The sequence below is a fragment of the Amblyomma maculatum genome, chromosome 8 (assembly GCF_055883805.1).
Source record: "Amblyomma maculatum isolate TAMU_Amacu chromosome 8, ASM5588380v1, whole genome shotgun sequence".
In the NCBI taxonomy this organism is placed as follows: Eukaryota; Metazoa; Arthropoda; class Arachnida; order Ixodida; family Ixodidae; genus Amblyomma; species Amblyomma maculatum.
In genome coordinates, this window is record NC_139351.1 from 86376729 (window position 1) to 86392972 (window position 16244).

General features: G+C 46.0%; 1 protein-coding gene and 1 long non-coding RNA gene across 2 annotated transcripts in view; both read left to right on the forward strand.

The window, feature by feature from the left end:
• Nucleotides 1-6350: 6350 nt before the first annotated feature.
• LOC146181703 (putative RNA-binding protein 46) overlaps nt 6351-16244 on the forward strand; it is a 228991-nt gene continuing 219097 nt past the window's right edge. The window contains exon 1 of the mRNA XM_084576712.1: nt 6351-6549. The gene's annotated coding sequence lies outside the window, so the exon portion shown is untranslated. The remainder of the gene's footprint in view (nt 6550-16244) is intronic.
• On the forward strand, nt 8296-11708 carry LOC146181704 (uncharacterized). Its single transcript, XR_014700279.1, has 2 exons — nt 8296-8770; nt 8866-11708. It is a non-coding gene; the product is annotated as an uncharacterized LOC146181704 (long non-coding RNA).

The following is a 16244-nucleotide window of genomic DNA, read 5'->3' on the forward strand; positions in this document are numbered from 1 at the left end:
GGTCGACAGTTAACGACGGCTACTTAAGTTGCGTGAGGGAGTCGCGAAGTTCTATAATGCCTTGAATTCAAGTTTGAAAGCTCAGACTTGGACATCTGGGAGACTGTTACTTCTTTTCTGAGCGAGATACCCGCAACGCAAAACGATAACTCCCCGATCATTCATATGCTGACCAAGCAAGGGTAGCTAGTACTTTTCAGAATATCGCCTCATGCATACAAATACATCAGCAGTCACGGGAGCATCATCATACCACACCCAAGGACCATTCGGTAATGTTCATCACTCGGGATGAACATCCAACTAGAGCTGCAGGGTGGCACATTCATCCGCTACATGGTCAAAAAGGTATCCGAGCTGGTTAAACAAAAACTGTCTCTGTTTCGCCTGAAAATTACATGTACAGTCTTGTTACATTTACAGGGGAGGGCTGGTTTATAAACCAATATTAGCTGTGAATGCTGCGGCTCACAATTGCGTTACGGTGGAAGACTGTCCAAGCGTGCGGAATTTTTAAAGGTCCAGAATTGGCGCAAAGTGGCCATGGAACTCACACGCAAACTGATCAGCGATGAGAAGCCTTCACACTTCGACGTCTGTGAAAAGGGGCACACGAGTGAGATAGTGCTGAAATATGTGTTGTGGTGCAGCGCAGTCGTTCTCCACAAAAATGTCTGCCGACAATTGAGTAGCAAGGTGTCTCACCCGGATAAGTAGAGTAAGAAGTGAAAGCTACAAACTCTACAAATAAATGAATAAAATGCCGATGCGTGTAGTAAACACCTAGCTCTCTGTTGTGTTTTAATTCCCGATTTTAGACAGAATACTGCACGCGTGACCGAAAAAAAAAGTCAACCGAGCGCACAACAATAGTAGGAATTGTGCTGCAGCACTCATATACTTGCGCTGGACGAAGGCCCCATTCGGCCTACGTCCCGTAGGCAGCCCCTCGGTCTTGAGCCAGTCTGGGTGCGTTGCTACACGACACAAAGAGAGGAGAAACAGCTTTCTATAAAGCTTACTGCGAGAACATCCACAGAATATATGCAGGAGGGGAGGGTTTCTGCTGCCAAAGGCTACAATCTACAAACTTACAGACCGATCAATAATAATAATCATAATGATAACAAGTGCTTCACAGGAAGGAAAAGACGCAATATCTGTCGCATTTATTTTGTGGACACATGAACTGTGTCGTACGGGAAGGGAGGAAGGTTAAAGCGAAAGCGGAGAGAGAGAAGATGTGCTGTAGTGAAGGGCTGCGGAGTAATTTCGACCATCTAGGGAGTTTTAACGTGCAGTGACATTGGTGTTGTTGCGACTGTAGGAAGAAAGAAAACAAAATGCACGGGCCTGCTACTGGCTCTGCAGCTGAGCCACCTCCTCTGCCTCGTGCGGAAAGAGGCGAAAATTGAGAAGAAAAAAGAAGTAGAGGTAGAGAGACAGGCGTGAGTCGCAACCGTGCACTGACATCGCATTGCACACGGTGAGACGTTCGTGTGCTCTGCGAAACGAAGCCGTCGGCGCTCGGAACAAATCCCAGAAACTCCAACACATTAGTCGGGCATCTTAACCACTTCACCACTATGGCGGGGCAATATCAGTAGAGGCGTATTCATTTTTGCGCAGCTTATGTGTAACCGAATTCACGCACACGGACCCAGTTTTCTTTTTCAATGAGATTCAATGATCTCTTGAGCGATCACATCTTTGCTTTTCTTCAAGGTGGTTGTGTCATACAAAAGTGCTCGACAACCCCCCCATCACTGCATTTTCTCAATGTAAAGGAAGCTTGAAATCGGTGCCAGTTATTAGGCAGTTCTTGGCCTCCCTAAGTCTTACATTAATACGCTAGCCATTAATACAGGCATTTTGTCACTAATACTGGCGATGCCGTGGCTTTATAAAATGCCGCTGGAATATCAGCTGAAGATTGAATTACGTTTATAGAATTCTAACTTCAATCTATTAGTTTTCTTTTTTGAGGATAAAATGCACTTTCATATGAAGCAGGTATATATTGGATCATGTGTTGCTCCAATCTAGGGCAATATTTTTCTCGCGGTGAAAGATTGAGTTTTATCCGAGAATTTAAACAGTCGAAAAGTTCGGTTTTCTGATTGTTGTCAAAAACTGCAGCCCGCTTCGACCTACCCAGAGTCTTTGGTAGATGTTTAAGCCCTTTTTGAACAGTACAGCAAAACCTTGGAGCTTGCGCATGATGTCCCAGTGCCGAGAAGGAACATTTTCCGTTCTATTTCGCGCACTAGAATACTAGCAGCGATCTGCCTGTAGTCCAGCCTCAGTAATTAATGTTTCATATGGCCAGAGCTAACATTAAAATACAGGTCAGTAAAGTTAAATCCTATGAGTTTCGCACTCTGTACTGTCTGCTGTGTCTGAAACACTGGCGCAAATTCAAAGCAGGAAGAAAGTCCCGGAGGGAAGATTCTGAACAAAGGATGGAACCTGTAGTCATCACATACTCTGACTGTGTCATTCATAACTTGACTAAGGGAGCTAAAAGATAAGGTCAAAGTCGTATTTTTCGCTCCACGTAGACTTCACAGCTTCTATCGGAGAACAATCAAAAGGAACAAATGTCTCCGCGGAAAAAGAAGCAGAGTAAGCTGTATATGGCATGCACAGGAGTGGTCTATGGCATCCCTCTCACTTCTGGCAAGGCGTACATCGTCTAAACCGGCCAATGTACGACGCGTCGGGGTATACAGCTCGTTCTGTCGAAAAGCCGTCGTAGTAGTTGCAGGGGCGGAAACTCAACTACGGACCGAAATATTTTGTGCGTAGGTTACGTATGTACCGTCTTTGCCAAAAGTAACCAGGCTGCTCCGAAGGCTGGCGGAGCGAGCGCGCGGCCGTGTGGCGGCGTTGCGCTCGCTGTGGCTTATCGGTGCTCGTCAGCTCCGAGGGTACAATAGCTAACGTAACTTCGCACCTCACTCTCGTCCGTTGGATGATAAAAACTAGGTGCGTATGATGTGCCGGCTGCGGTTTCATGTGTGCGAAGCTTGGTTGTGCCCAGCGAGGGCGTTCAGTATATCGACGGGGCTATTCGCTCTTCTCGGCAACGTCCCTGAAGCAGATATGTCGCGTTTCTCGCTATAAAATTATACATTCTTGTGTTCTGTAATCCGCTGCTGAAACGCACTAGCAGTATTGCGCTTTCCTGTGTGTTTGATGCGCCTGTGCATTAAAGAATGATAACCCACCTCAAAATTTCAATATGCTTTCTCCAAGGTGCCTTGCGTAGTGCTAGATTACGGGTCGTAACTCCGGTACAAAGATATGGGAAAGCTTGTGAACCCTTTCAAGCCACCTTATCTCTCTTTTAGGCTTGGAAAATTGTATTAGCCCCTTGGGGAGGCTGTTTAAAAACAAGTGCAATGATTGATTCTAACAAATTTTTGCATTTGCTTGTAGGTAAGTTTTGGTTTAAGTAAGGAACTGAAATGAAACCTTCTTTGCGCTTAGCCAATATATGCACACGATTGCTTTCTCGTTCCCGGAACACTTATTTCAGGGCGACACTGTCTGGCAAAACCTAAGCACATATTCGTCTTAGAAACAAACATGAGCTCACCGTGTCTACTATCACCTGCTTTTCTGTTTTCCGCAGTTGCCGAGAAGAGCGAATAGCCCCATCGCTATACTGAGCGCCCTCGCTGGGCACAACCAGGCTTCGCACGCGTGAAACCGCAACCCGCACATCATAGGCGCCTAGTTTTTATCATCCGACGGGCGGGAGTGAGGGTGCGAAGTTACGTCAGCTGTTGTACCCTCGGAGCTGACGAGCACCGATAAGCTACAGCGAGCGCAACGCCGCCTCACAGCCGCGTGCTTGCTCCGCCAGCCTTCGGAGCAGTCTGGTTACTTTTGGCAAAGACGGCACATCGGGGCGCCTCAAAACACGATCTGGAAGCGATAAGCTTGGTGTGTGGTCTGCGGAGATCGCACCCTGTGAGCGCATATGCGCGCGTGCGCACTATTAGAGTGCAGCTATTTTGCGCCCGTTCCCAAATTTCGCGTCGGCGTCGCCATCATCGTCGGCCTTGTAACCAGCTCCGCCCGCCTTTCCGCCTTCAGCTCAGTCCCCCTCTTCTTGCGTGGCGCCGACCGCGCGTGTTATCTTATTGCTGTGCGCGCTCTCCTGTTGTTCGGCGCTGCTTATACTCCCCACCCCCCTGTTCCTGCGTGGCGGCGCGGGTGCTCTCCGGTTGCCGAAATGCCGGCTCGCTATCAGCGGATTACGGTACGTGCATCCCAAGCCGAAACGCAGAGTCACGCTCTCTTCACTTGCTAGCGGTGTCAGCGGCATCAGTCAGTCGCTGCTATCTGTTCGTCGGCCACCGTTCCTATGGGCCCACGCGCTGCCTCCCGATAACTTAATTTCTGTCTTCATTTCTTCGATCACAAAGCTTCTTTCATGACAGCCAAGAATTGTTAGTTGAGTGTCTCCTGATCGAATACGTGTGAAAAATTAAAAACAAAATTGTCTGTCATTGTACATACGTGTCTTGTTCGAAATATTTGCCTCAATCTATCGAAAAAGTGAAACAGCTGATTAGCTGCGTTCAAATTTCGCATTAGGAAGTAACGTAACGTCGGTAATTTTTTTCTCTGCTGCTGCGGGCTGGTCTCTCTGGACGGGAAAGCAGCAGCAGCAGCGGCGGCGGCAGCAGAACAGCGGCAGCAGCAGCAGGCGGCGGCGGCGGCAGCAGCAGCAGCAGCAGCAGCGACGGCGGCGGCAGCAGCATCACCGCCATTCCCATTCTTTTCAGCTATGTGGTTTTTAGTTCGCATATCTTAGGCCTTGTTAGGTTCTTGCGAAGTACGCAACCAGAGATAACCAAGGCAACGGAGATAACGAAGCTGACGGAGCACGAAGCGGTGTCTTATCGATGTCTGCTGCAGTGCGGGTCTTCCTGCGCCCGGGAAAGCGTATAAATTTAGATCGCAAGTCTGACAACGTCCCTTTTGCAAATATGTTTACGTCCTTGCTGGTCGCTGCTCTGTCGCCGTTCGGTGAGATTTAATATCCCCTTGCAGCCATGTTTTTTTGGTTTCATCCCCTTCGACGTGCGGCCCATGCAGAGTCGTTTTGCAGCATTGTATTGCGCTTCTTGGTCTTCGTTTGAAGCGCTTTATTTCAAGGTGACCCCGTGCAAAGTGAGAAAGCGATGCTCTGTGGCACATTGCGGCAACGTGGACTCAACCGTCGGTGTCTTATTACACCGCTTCCCGGCTGACGTTCACCGGTGAGCAGATGTGGAGGTTGCGCAGACTCAATGTACGCTCTAATGCTCCTGTGGTAAGCACGTTTGTTGGTGCTAAAGTTGTCTCGACTGGTGCAACCTTGAAATTGCCTTGAAAACTGCTGTGTTCTTTCAGCCGAAAAATTTAAATGTAAAGAGTATCCCAGTGCTCTATGCTCCATGTGTGTCTTGATGCGCCTACTTTCAGGACATTTTTATTTCAATTGCAGCTATCATAGCTTTGTTTTCTGTGCATGCATGTTTCTTATCTGGTGGTATTTCGTGGCAGGCACTTCAAGCCTTTTCCATACCTCGGCTGAGATCGCTACTGTTCGTGCTGTTTGCGACGTGAATTTTTTATTGTTGTGCTTTATTGCTGTATTTGCTTGGTTGATGCAATAAACCATGAATATAAAAACTATAATTGTTCACTTGGTACATTCTGTTGCGAACTGGGCACGACTGCCCGGTTGCACCAGTGTTTCTGAACCATACCTTACTGTGCTGAGGGACAAAGTGCATGGCCAAAGTGCTTGCATGACTTGCAGCAGTACTTGCATTATGAATTCGCATGCTTGGTTCGTCTCAGCAAGTGTGGCTGCCTTTCTATGCCGTCACCTTTGCGAACCACTTTCATTGTGCTGGAGCAACTGCTCATAAAAAAAGGACGCAAACAACAAAAACTCGAGTTCTTGAATATGGAAAATGTTGGCACGCGGTGAAAGGAAACAACCTTCGAAAACGGAGGCTCGTCAATGAAACGCGGCGGTTTAAAAAAATAACTTGTTTATAATTCGCGCCAAAGTAAACTTGTGCATGACGTAGTTCGATGTCATGGCTTCCCAATTTTCATTGGTCGCTGGAGCCCATGAGCTGCCTTGTTTTGTACTACGTATGGGCGTCTATGGAGCCTTCGCTACCATGACGCCGGGAGCTGCTGCGCACTTCGCCCTGGCTTATCAGGACAGCGGCCAGCTCTGTTCGCGCTCGCCAGTAACTTGTTTCCGGGAACAAAGAAATTCCCGTTGTGGTGCTTCGCTGCTGCCGTCTTCGTTTCCTGCTACACGAAAAAAAAAACCCCGCATAATGGCTACGAGGATCAACGCATCGACTGTAAGGCCACGGAGCTAATCTCTTGTGCCGATACTGCAAGATGGCCTCCCAGCTCGTACAAATGGAGCCTTTTGACGACTCGACGAGTGACTGCACGTCATACTTCGAGCACCTCGCATCGTACCTAAAGGCGAACAAGGTTCCAGGCGACCTTCAAGTCCAGGTATTCGTGAGTCTCATCGGTCCCAAACCTTACAAACTCTTAGTCTTTGACTGCTCCCGATAAGCCTACTTAGAAATCACTAATACCCCTGTCACACGGGCAGTTTCAATGTTCATGGAGTTGATGGAGATTTATCTCAATTAGGATCGGCCACTGCCACACGGCAATTTTCAATGACGATTGAACTCGATCGACAGTGACACAACGAGGTTCGTGGATGGCCATTAGAATGCCAGGGAGCATTGAGCGCAGCCCCGCACTCATTCGAAGATGAAAAACAAGACAAACTTAGAGCAATCTTTTTGATTTAGTCATTTAGACTACATTAAAGAGTTTATCAACTAGTTTTTCGCAAGTCAAAAGGATCGCTCTATAGAATATGCGGCGTTCAGATGCAAACAGACACTGTTTTAGGCTATCTGTGTGCTGTTCTGTGGCAGTGCTGCGTACTGCAGCATTTCGCTAATGTTCACCCTTTACAACGCTTTGCGACAACAGAGACCAAGAAGAGCAACACATGTGCTTCTAGCGATATCGAATGCGATTGCAGCGAAGACTGCCGAGCTGCGGCAGCATCACAGGCGCAAAATGAATGCGGAGATTGCACATCGTTCGTCATGTAGTTCCGCTGTTGCTCTCCTGTGCGTTATGGGTATTTGAATACCCTTCTCTGAACGAACTTTCATTTAATAGTAGCTGTTAGTGCGATATCCGCCTCGTTTTATCCTGTTCCACACCATATGTTTACTGGGTGTTATTACCCGTGGCGATATCTGCCGGATCACACGCTCACTACTCAATAGTCATTGAAATTTGCCGTGTGGCATTGGTGCATCTCGATTACCCTCGAAAATTTCAATGGACATTCACTCAATAGGCATTGAGATTGCCGGTGTGACGTAGGTGTAAGTCAGTTGAGGGAAATTTTGAGCAAGCATATATGTCACCGAAGCCTTCCGTTATTGCTGGGAGAGCGAAGTTTTATCGCGCCGTGCAGCGTTAAACGCAGACGATAGCGCAGTTTGTGGAAGATACGCGCAGGCTGGCCCAAACCCGTGAATTCGGCTCTTTTCTGGAGGATGCGCTTCGCGACAAATTTGTCTGTGGCATGCGGCGAATTGACATTCAGAGACAGCTGTTTATTGAGGACAAGCACCTAACATTGAAAGAAATGATGGTTTCGAATTCTGAAGTTTCTGGAGGTTTCAAGAGATGCCATTAAAACAAAGCTTTTGTTTTAGGGCTTCCCTTTGTTAACCGACATAATGCAGCAGTCAGTATTGGGCAATCAAGCCTGAGAAATTCAAACATGGGTAGCTTCCACAGCTGTATGTGAATGGTGTAAAATGTCCCACACACTATGCTTGGTTAATTTCGTTTATGAGTGGGGTTTTCTCGCATGCACTGCAGCCTCGGTAAGTGGATATGTCTCTCTGTCTTCCAGAATACCTACATTACTAGCCGACCCAGGCCTTCAACAAGATTTAGTATAGGTATTTGGCTGTATATCTTGGCTACATACATGTTCGGGTATGACATGCATGCAGAATCAATATAGCAGTGCTAAAAATGGAACTCTTGCATCATGCCATTGCATCTTCGTGATACAACTCAAGTAAAAATCCAATGCTTGAAAGATTTTTATTATTTCGTGTTCCTTCTAATGTTTTCATTGATTGACACTATGATGTTAACCATGATATAGTTCTTTGGCATTCTACCTCCTAAAGTTTTCGAAGTGTCTAAAGGTACGTCCGACGGATCCATTCGATTCTCGTAAAGATACGGCGGACGTCGATATACAGGCTCATGGCTATATGCACGTCGAACGCGGCCCCATTCCGCTTGCTACGCGTGAATGGATCTCATCCTCTATGATATCAGCTAGCCGCGACTCTCGATGAGGTGCTACGAAGAGTGCATCCGTTCTAACATAGATCACGGTCTTCACTTAGGGTTGTGTACGGCAAACATCGCTGTCAAGCGCATAGCTGCAGGTGATATGCTACGTACTGCACCAGCTCCACCAGCTGGCATCGAGATACGCACATTCACGAGCAGCTTTCGCTTCGCACTAAACTATCACCCCGATCTGCCCGTAATGCGAGCGAGCTATTCCTAGCATTTACGCTGTCTTAGGTCCTGCATCGACCTCTGAAGATCTAGCGCCGGCACAACACACACACACCTCGTCGTGCAGCTGAACATTCGGCAGTCCAAAGTATGTATGTGAAATGGCATTGTGCTCGTTCCTCACATGCAGACCGAGGAAACAGGATGTTTTTAGCTAAATTCTTCGTTTAAATTCTACCTCAGAGCCGTGGCAGAAGACATGCCGAATCTACTAGAGGCCTGCACATCGACTCGTCGAGGCGAAGACCTACTGCACCGCACCGCAAGAGTGCACAACCGGAAAGCCGGAAGCGTGAATGATCCGAATTCCCTGTGAACAGCAATGTTCTTTGGTATATAGGGGATTACTAGACTAAAGTGCTTAGGCTGCATCTTTTTCTTGTCGTTGAAGTTTGCGTACATGTAGTTTAAACCCCCGCATGCTCGAGGTTAGCGTGATCCGACTGAACGGCCGCGCAGCTTTGAAACGATCGGGATCGATATGCATGCATCGCCGGGCTTAGGTACGCGGTAGAAAATGTGCGCTGCACATTTCGTTGAAGAAGCTGACTCTTGGAATTTTGCAGAGTGTGCCATGCAAGCGATCGTTGCTACAACCACGCATCCATGTTCCCACGGCTGGCCTACCCCGAGGCGCATAAATGTTCAACCGTGGACGTATCAATGATCGAAGAGAGGACAGATTTTCACAATATTGGGCGCGAAATCGATAGCTACCAGTGCTCAGTGTTAGAGAAATTCTGCCTTGATCATGCGCAATTCAGTGTTTCAGGTGTGGTCAGTAGCTATACAAGTTTGAACAGTTCGCCTTTCAAGTCAGCGGCGCCAGCGATGGATCGGCGGAGCGATTTTCCACGCTACACCGCTGTCTTGCTAGAAAGCCTATCTAGGCGGCGTTTGACATTCACCTGCTTTTTGTTGGCCCCGTAATTGAAAGCAACGCCTTCAGAAACGCGTTAAATGTTCAAAAATGTATTTTCTTCAACAGTTTCACTCCAGGCTGTCAAAGCAGGCGGACGTTGATAAAACAGTTGAGCACTCCAGTCTTCAGAAATCTGTACAATCACCTTCAGTTTGTAAAATTATTGGAATAGGTCACTTTCCGATCGCTGGGACATAGACCCTCATGACAGCGCTGTCACGTGAATAAGGACCACACCAGGCCGAAAGCTTGACTCATATAACATAGCTAACCAAGGTATACCTTACTACAGCATTGTGTTGATTTTTATGGTGCCTAAGCGACTAATGCTGCCATGCACCAAGAACAAGGTTTAATGTATTTATTTTGTGTGTAATGACTAAAATGTTCTTTAGGATGTAGCTTGTTAGGAACATTTTAGGAAACCAAAAATGCAGGAAATTTGCACGTCTCTCCTAGGATCATGCTGGGATGGAAATGGATCTGTTGGAAATTGTACAAAATGTTTCCTCTTTTCTCGACTCTGGCGCATGTGTAAGATATGGTTTATTATTAGTTCATCTCCACACTCCTTGCATATTGGTTTGTCCACTTTCATAAGTATGAAGCTGTGTGTGAGGTTTGGGTATGTGTTTTGTGAAGATGACCTAAAATGTCCTCCATGTTGTGTTTTTGATTACTGCATGATTTCCATTCCTTAATGACAGGTTTGACAAGTATAGTTTGTAGTTTATTTCAATGTTTCAAAAATCCTGCCATTTCACTCTCACTTTTCTTTGTACAAGCTTCTTGGTATCTTCATGCAGCATATTCACCCTCTGTAATTTAGCATTGCGTCAAGGTAACCTGGTTATTTCTTTTCATCACCTTTCAAGACTACTGTCCCGATTTCATAAAGTTTCTGACGACAGGAACTCCTTGGAAGTCATAGAAATAAATGAGATCCACAATCATGAGCTATCTAGGGTATGCATATACATGTCCATCGCTCAGTGGAATGGCGTCAGTACGCTGTTAGAACAGGTCTTGAGATAACAACAACCATTGTCTGAGGTGGTCCTTTAATGGGCATTGAAATGCTATGTAACTACAGGTACTGATAGAACTCTTGATCATGTTATGTGATGATGCGATCCTTGCATGAATATAGGTATACATTTCAGAATCTGCAGTGCACCACTTGACCATTTGCCACCAGTTTGTGTGAAAATGTATTTTTCATGCATGTTAACCAGTGTTTAACAGATGACCCCTGTGCACAAGCCAAAAGTGCCACGAGCCAAATGTCATGAGGCCACACGACATGGCAGGAGCTGTTAAGCCAAGCTTACAAAGTTATATTTGAAATATTTCATCTTCAACGTTTCAGCTCCAATTAAGAAAGGTTGAGGCTTACAGAGGTCTATGCCAGGTTGTCTATCACCTAACAGGGCAGCCTACGACCGTATGCTAATGAGTATATCTGAGATAACAGAGACATGAATTAAGGAATTAGTAGTAATGTTTGTAGCAAAGGGCATGTAAATTAACGAGAATCCACAGTGGGATCTGCAGACAAGAACCATTAACGCTGGCACACCATACCCTTACAGGTGGAGATTAGGAGTCTCCCTAATTTTTTGTCTGCTCAAAGCTTGTCATTTCCTTCGTTCTTCCAGATGAGGAAGATGTGAAAATGATAGCATCTAAAATGCCAGAGACCATCGTTAACAAGGATGCTGATCCCAACAGCGTAAAAAGGAATTTCAGAAAAGATGGGTGACTAGTAATGCTGGCAACAGTTGAAACTAAGTGGAAAGGCATGAAATTGAAATGCAACATATGCAGAGATATGTTGCGAGACGACCAGTCTGTGGTGTGCGACATCTGTCTCCGTTAGTTCCATCAAGTGATTGGCCAAAGCAGATGGGGCTTGTGGTTTTGTGATAAGTGCAGTGTAGTAGCATAGATGCAACCTTGCCCATTAATAATTCGAGTGGAGTAAGTGCATTGTTTTGTTTTGTTCATGGTTTCCATGAAAACATTATGAGAAATTTTTTCCTAGAGAATGTTTGCTGAAATGTGAATATAATGTGCAATAAAACTAGTGTTTTCTTGCTGTTTACTTTTCCTTGTATACATTAGTTCTGTGAAGAAAACCACAGGCTAGAAAGAAATGTAATGGCATGCATTTTGATACTTGGCCTCGTTGTGCTGGCTCAGTAGTTAGAGTGCTTGGCTGCTGAACCCAAAGATGCAGATTTGGTTCCAGCCACAGCAGGGACATTTTAATAGAGGCGAAACAATAGGCCGTCATGCACCGTGCGGTGTCAGTGCATGTAAAAGAACCCCAGATGGTCGAAATTATACCGGAGCCCTCAACTATTGTGTTCCTCATAGCCATAGTTATTTTGGGATCCTATACCAGATATATATCACATCATACTCTGAGTAAGATGCTATTCATGGTCAGTTAATCATACACTAAATGATCAATTTTTTTTCTGCATGGTACAGCAGCTGTTGTACAATTTTACTTTAGCCTTCATGAAGAATATAACACTGGCTCCACATGGCCTTCTGTTGACCCTTGATATGCGTCACAATCACACACCCGAGTATGTATTTGTCTAAAGGCACCTATGCATGCAAGGAGGGGACCGTTACTTTCCACTTGTCAGAACTGAAATGCATGATCCACATCATTTCTGTAATTCAACTGCTTGCTATTTGAACTGTCCAGCATTGATGCAAGTTTCAAAGAACTGCAATTAGCAAATTAATCTAAGCAGCAAACCATGCCAAGAACTGCTTCGGTTTCATCTTTAGCAACTGTTTGGGAACTAAAATTAGCCAAATGTTGCAAAACATAGATAAGAGGTTACAAAATCTAAAAAACAATGCAGCCTACCTGTGGCATGTAGGGTTTCACATCCTAAAGTGACATATGTAGCTATGAAGAATACCGTAGTGGAGAGCTCCAGACTAATTTGACTGCGTGGGCTTTGTACTTTGAATTGACATCTTGCAGAAAACAGAAGCATTTGCATTTCACCTGCACCAAAGTGCGACTGCCATCACTGGTATTAAACACCACGACCTTGGGGCAAGTAGCCTAACGTGCCACTAAGATGTCGCAGCGTGTACGTACATGCTATACATGTCAACCTTTCTAGCATTAAAGCTGTCACATGCATGGCAGATATTCATGTTCAGCTTTGGACTGACAAGTTTAAAAGTGTACTATTTGTGTTTGTCTAGCATGAAAAACAAAGGAAACTAAGGAAAAACGAAAAAAAAAAAAAAGAACATAATATGTTGAAAAAGCATTAGTCATTAACACATAAAGCATATTCGTTCCTTTATTAATGATAAAGTGGCCTTCAACAATAGTACAAAGCCTGAACATTTAGAAAGGTGCTGTGCCAGGCAGCTATTTTACAGAAACCTGAACCATTTCACCTGTAGTAATACGCATCCCGGCGGTGTGGGCTGGGTACTTATTTTTCGGTCCACTCCAACATGCGAAAACTGCATCGTGCATTCCCATTTTCCGAGTTTTGAGCTCTGTAGTACAGGCTAACAAATTGTGGATGACTTATTTTCGTCTGATTGTTGCACAGCGCGTGTAAATAAATTACCACTGCACCTAATAAACACTGACATGCACGTGCAACATCGCCGATCATAAACGGACACACTGATGTCCGTCCGGACATCGGCGCACTCATCACAGCACTCTTCGTAGTCTCACACAGCACTCTAGTAGGACGTAATCCGTAATCACAGCATCTCACGGTAAGCACAAACCACACCTCCAGTTGTACAACAAACACGAATGACGCGATGCTTGGGCTAGAGACACGCCGGCGGTGCCCAGCTTTTTCAGCGCCGCTTGTACTACGTAGAACTTGCAGCACCAAACCTCAATGCGAGCAGAAAGCGATGCGTTACGTGACGCATCTCATCACAGATGGAAGTGAGGAAACTTTGAAGAATCAAAACTACATAATTACATAACGACCGTCGTAGACGTTAATCCACATAATAACGAGGACCAAATGAGCGGGCGTGCGGGCCGCGGGCTGGCCGTCAACACCGCGATTACATGCGCTTGCGCTCTGGTCGTGCTTGCCACCCTGCCGCGGTCCAACTCACGTAAACCTATCATCATGCCATCACGTAGTATATCACCCATTCTAGGCACTATTCTTGCCACTGTACTATTCTTTGTAATTTCACATTTCACGCATGCAGTATGTAGTACATACTTCTTACACCTCGCACGTACACCTCATACCAACTTCGATTTGGCTACATATGGCTACCATGTTGTTGCTACAACCACATCTGAGTCCGGCTTTCCCGACGGATCCCAAGGCCCATATCGGAGAAAAATGCGTTGGGTCCGTCGGAAGAACCCTACCGATCGGGTCCGTCCGCCGTACCTCTGAAAAATATTTCCCGGATCCGTCGGACGGATCCCGAAGAAAAACGCACCGGGTCCGTCGGACGTACCTTTAAGACCATTGATCGGGTCCGTCCGACGTACCTTTAGCCACAGCCTAAAGTTTTTAGAAAAAAACAACTACCACATGTGTAAACAAAATAGGTTGAGCTGTCAAGAGCATGTAGCTTAAAATAGCATTACGTACGCTTTTAAGGTTTCGAAGCACTGGTAAGCAAATGTAGATCTTCTGGAGGAATAGCGCAACACACTGTTATAATCACATGTCACAATTTTAGCGGAGCAACTAAAGCACAGTGTACCAGCCGTGCTTGCAGGCAGCTGCAGTACACCGCAAGACAAGAAGCCCTTGCTGCTCTGACTCCTCGAACAGTGCAGCATAAACCGATAAAGCTTTGTAAAGGCTACAAGAAAAGTTCACAATATCCGCCTGGTATGTGTATGCTTTCAGCTCTTAGCCGTCACAGCTACAACTTTCGCGACAGTCCGCTCCTAACGTGTCGCTGAACTGCGGTTGCCGGCAGACTAATTATTCTGCTTCTGCTAGCGAAATACGTCTAAGAATGCTTACTCTAGTATATTTTAGAGATGCATGTAGCGACTTCACGACAACATCAACGAAAAATGAACTTTGACCGAACGAATGATGCATGCTAAACTTCAGCGCGAAAAGACGACACACATTGTTATGGTTGCAATTGCAACAATCTTTTTGCGCGTTTTCTTCAAATACGAAACGTTAAATGGGTTCATAACATGTGTGCAGATCATTATGACCTTTTCTACGACTTCATTCGCGCATATAAAATAAGTGAAGAGTCGAATTTAAGCTTGTCGATGCCGAGTTTCAAGCACAGTGCAGCAGACGCGCGTCTCGCCGATGGACCCGAATGTCGGAATTACCCAGCGTGTTTTGCGGCTCGTTCAAATTGGACCCCACCTATGAGCAATGCAGCGACAGCACACGACTTATCGAATAGCGCTGAAAAAGTTCACCGAATGCAGGGTGGGAAACAGAAGCCCAAGTTCAGTAGCAAACATGACAAATCTCAGCCGTGCTATTGTTGTGGTTCTTTCAAGCATGATGCAGAAGCATGCCTGCACGTACGAGCTATATAGTTGCTTTTAATGCAACTGACAAAGCCACATACGAATAATAGCCAAAGCTAGAACACAACAGAAAAACCAGAAACAGTGCATGCGCACGCTTGAGTGCTAGGCTGAGCACGACCTAACAAGCTAAATAGTGTCGACGTGTCCTGAACGTCACCCATAATGGTTGGAGTGAATGTAGAAGGAACTACCTTCCAAATGGAGCTTGACACAGGAGGAGCAGTTTCGGACATGTCGCATCATTAGGCTAAAGTGTGATTTCCAGGTATCCATTTGCAACGTACAACGATGCAATTGCAAAAATACACAGGGGAAACCGTAAAACCTGTTAGCGTAATAGATGTGCTCGTCTGCCACAACAACCAAGAGGCACGTCTGCCGCTCTACATTCTTCCGCAAAACGGGACACCGCTTGTAGGTCGCAGCTGGCTACAGCATATCAGACTAGACTGGGGTGAAATTCAAGGTCTTTGTAAGGTGTCCGCTACGCCAGGCAGTCCGTCGGCAGCATTGGAAGTACTGCTACGGAGGAACGCAGACCTGTTCAATGATGAGCTAGGAACCGTACAGGGAGAAACAGCAAGTCTCCAGTTCAAAGATGACCCAATAACACGTTTTCTGAAGTGTACTACCTTTCGTTCTTGTGGAACGGGTAGAGGCAGAACTAGAAAAGCTCAAGAGGTTGAGAATCATTTCTCGCGTCGCCAGTAGCAGGTATCCTGTGATAAAGCGTAACGGATCAATTAGAATTTGTAGCGATTACAAGCTAATGCTGAATCCAATCGTAGACATTGAGACGTACCCGCTTCCGAAGCTGGATGAGCTTTTGGCACAATTAGCCGGAGGTCAGAAATTCTCGAAAATTGATCTTAGTCGGACTTATCACAAGTCGAAATGGACGAGGCGTCAAACACCTACCCGATCTTGACCACGCACAGGGGCCTGTATGTTGTTAACCGGTTGCCTTTTAGCATCGCCTCAGCACCGGCGATCTTTCAGAAAATCATGGACAATATCTTCAAAGGACTTGGATGCGTTACTTCCTACATCGACGACATAATAGTCACCGGAAGGACTGAA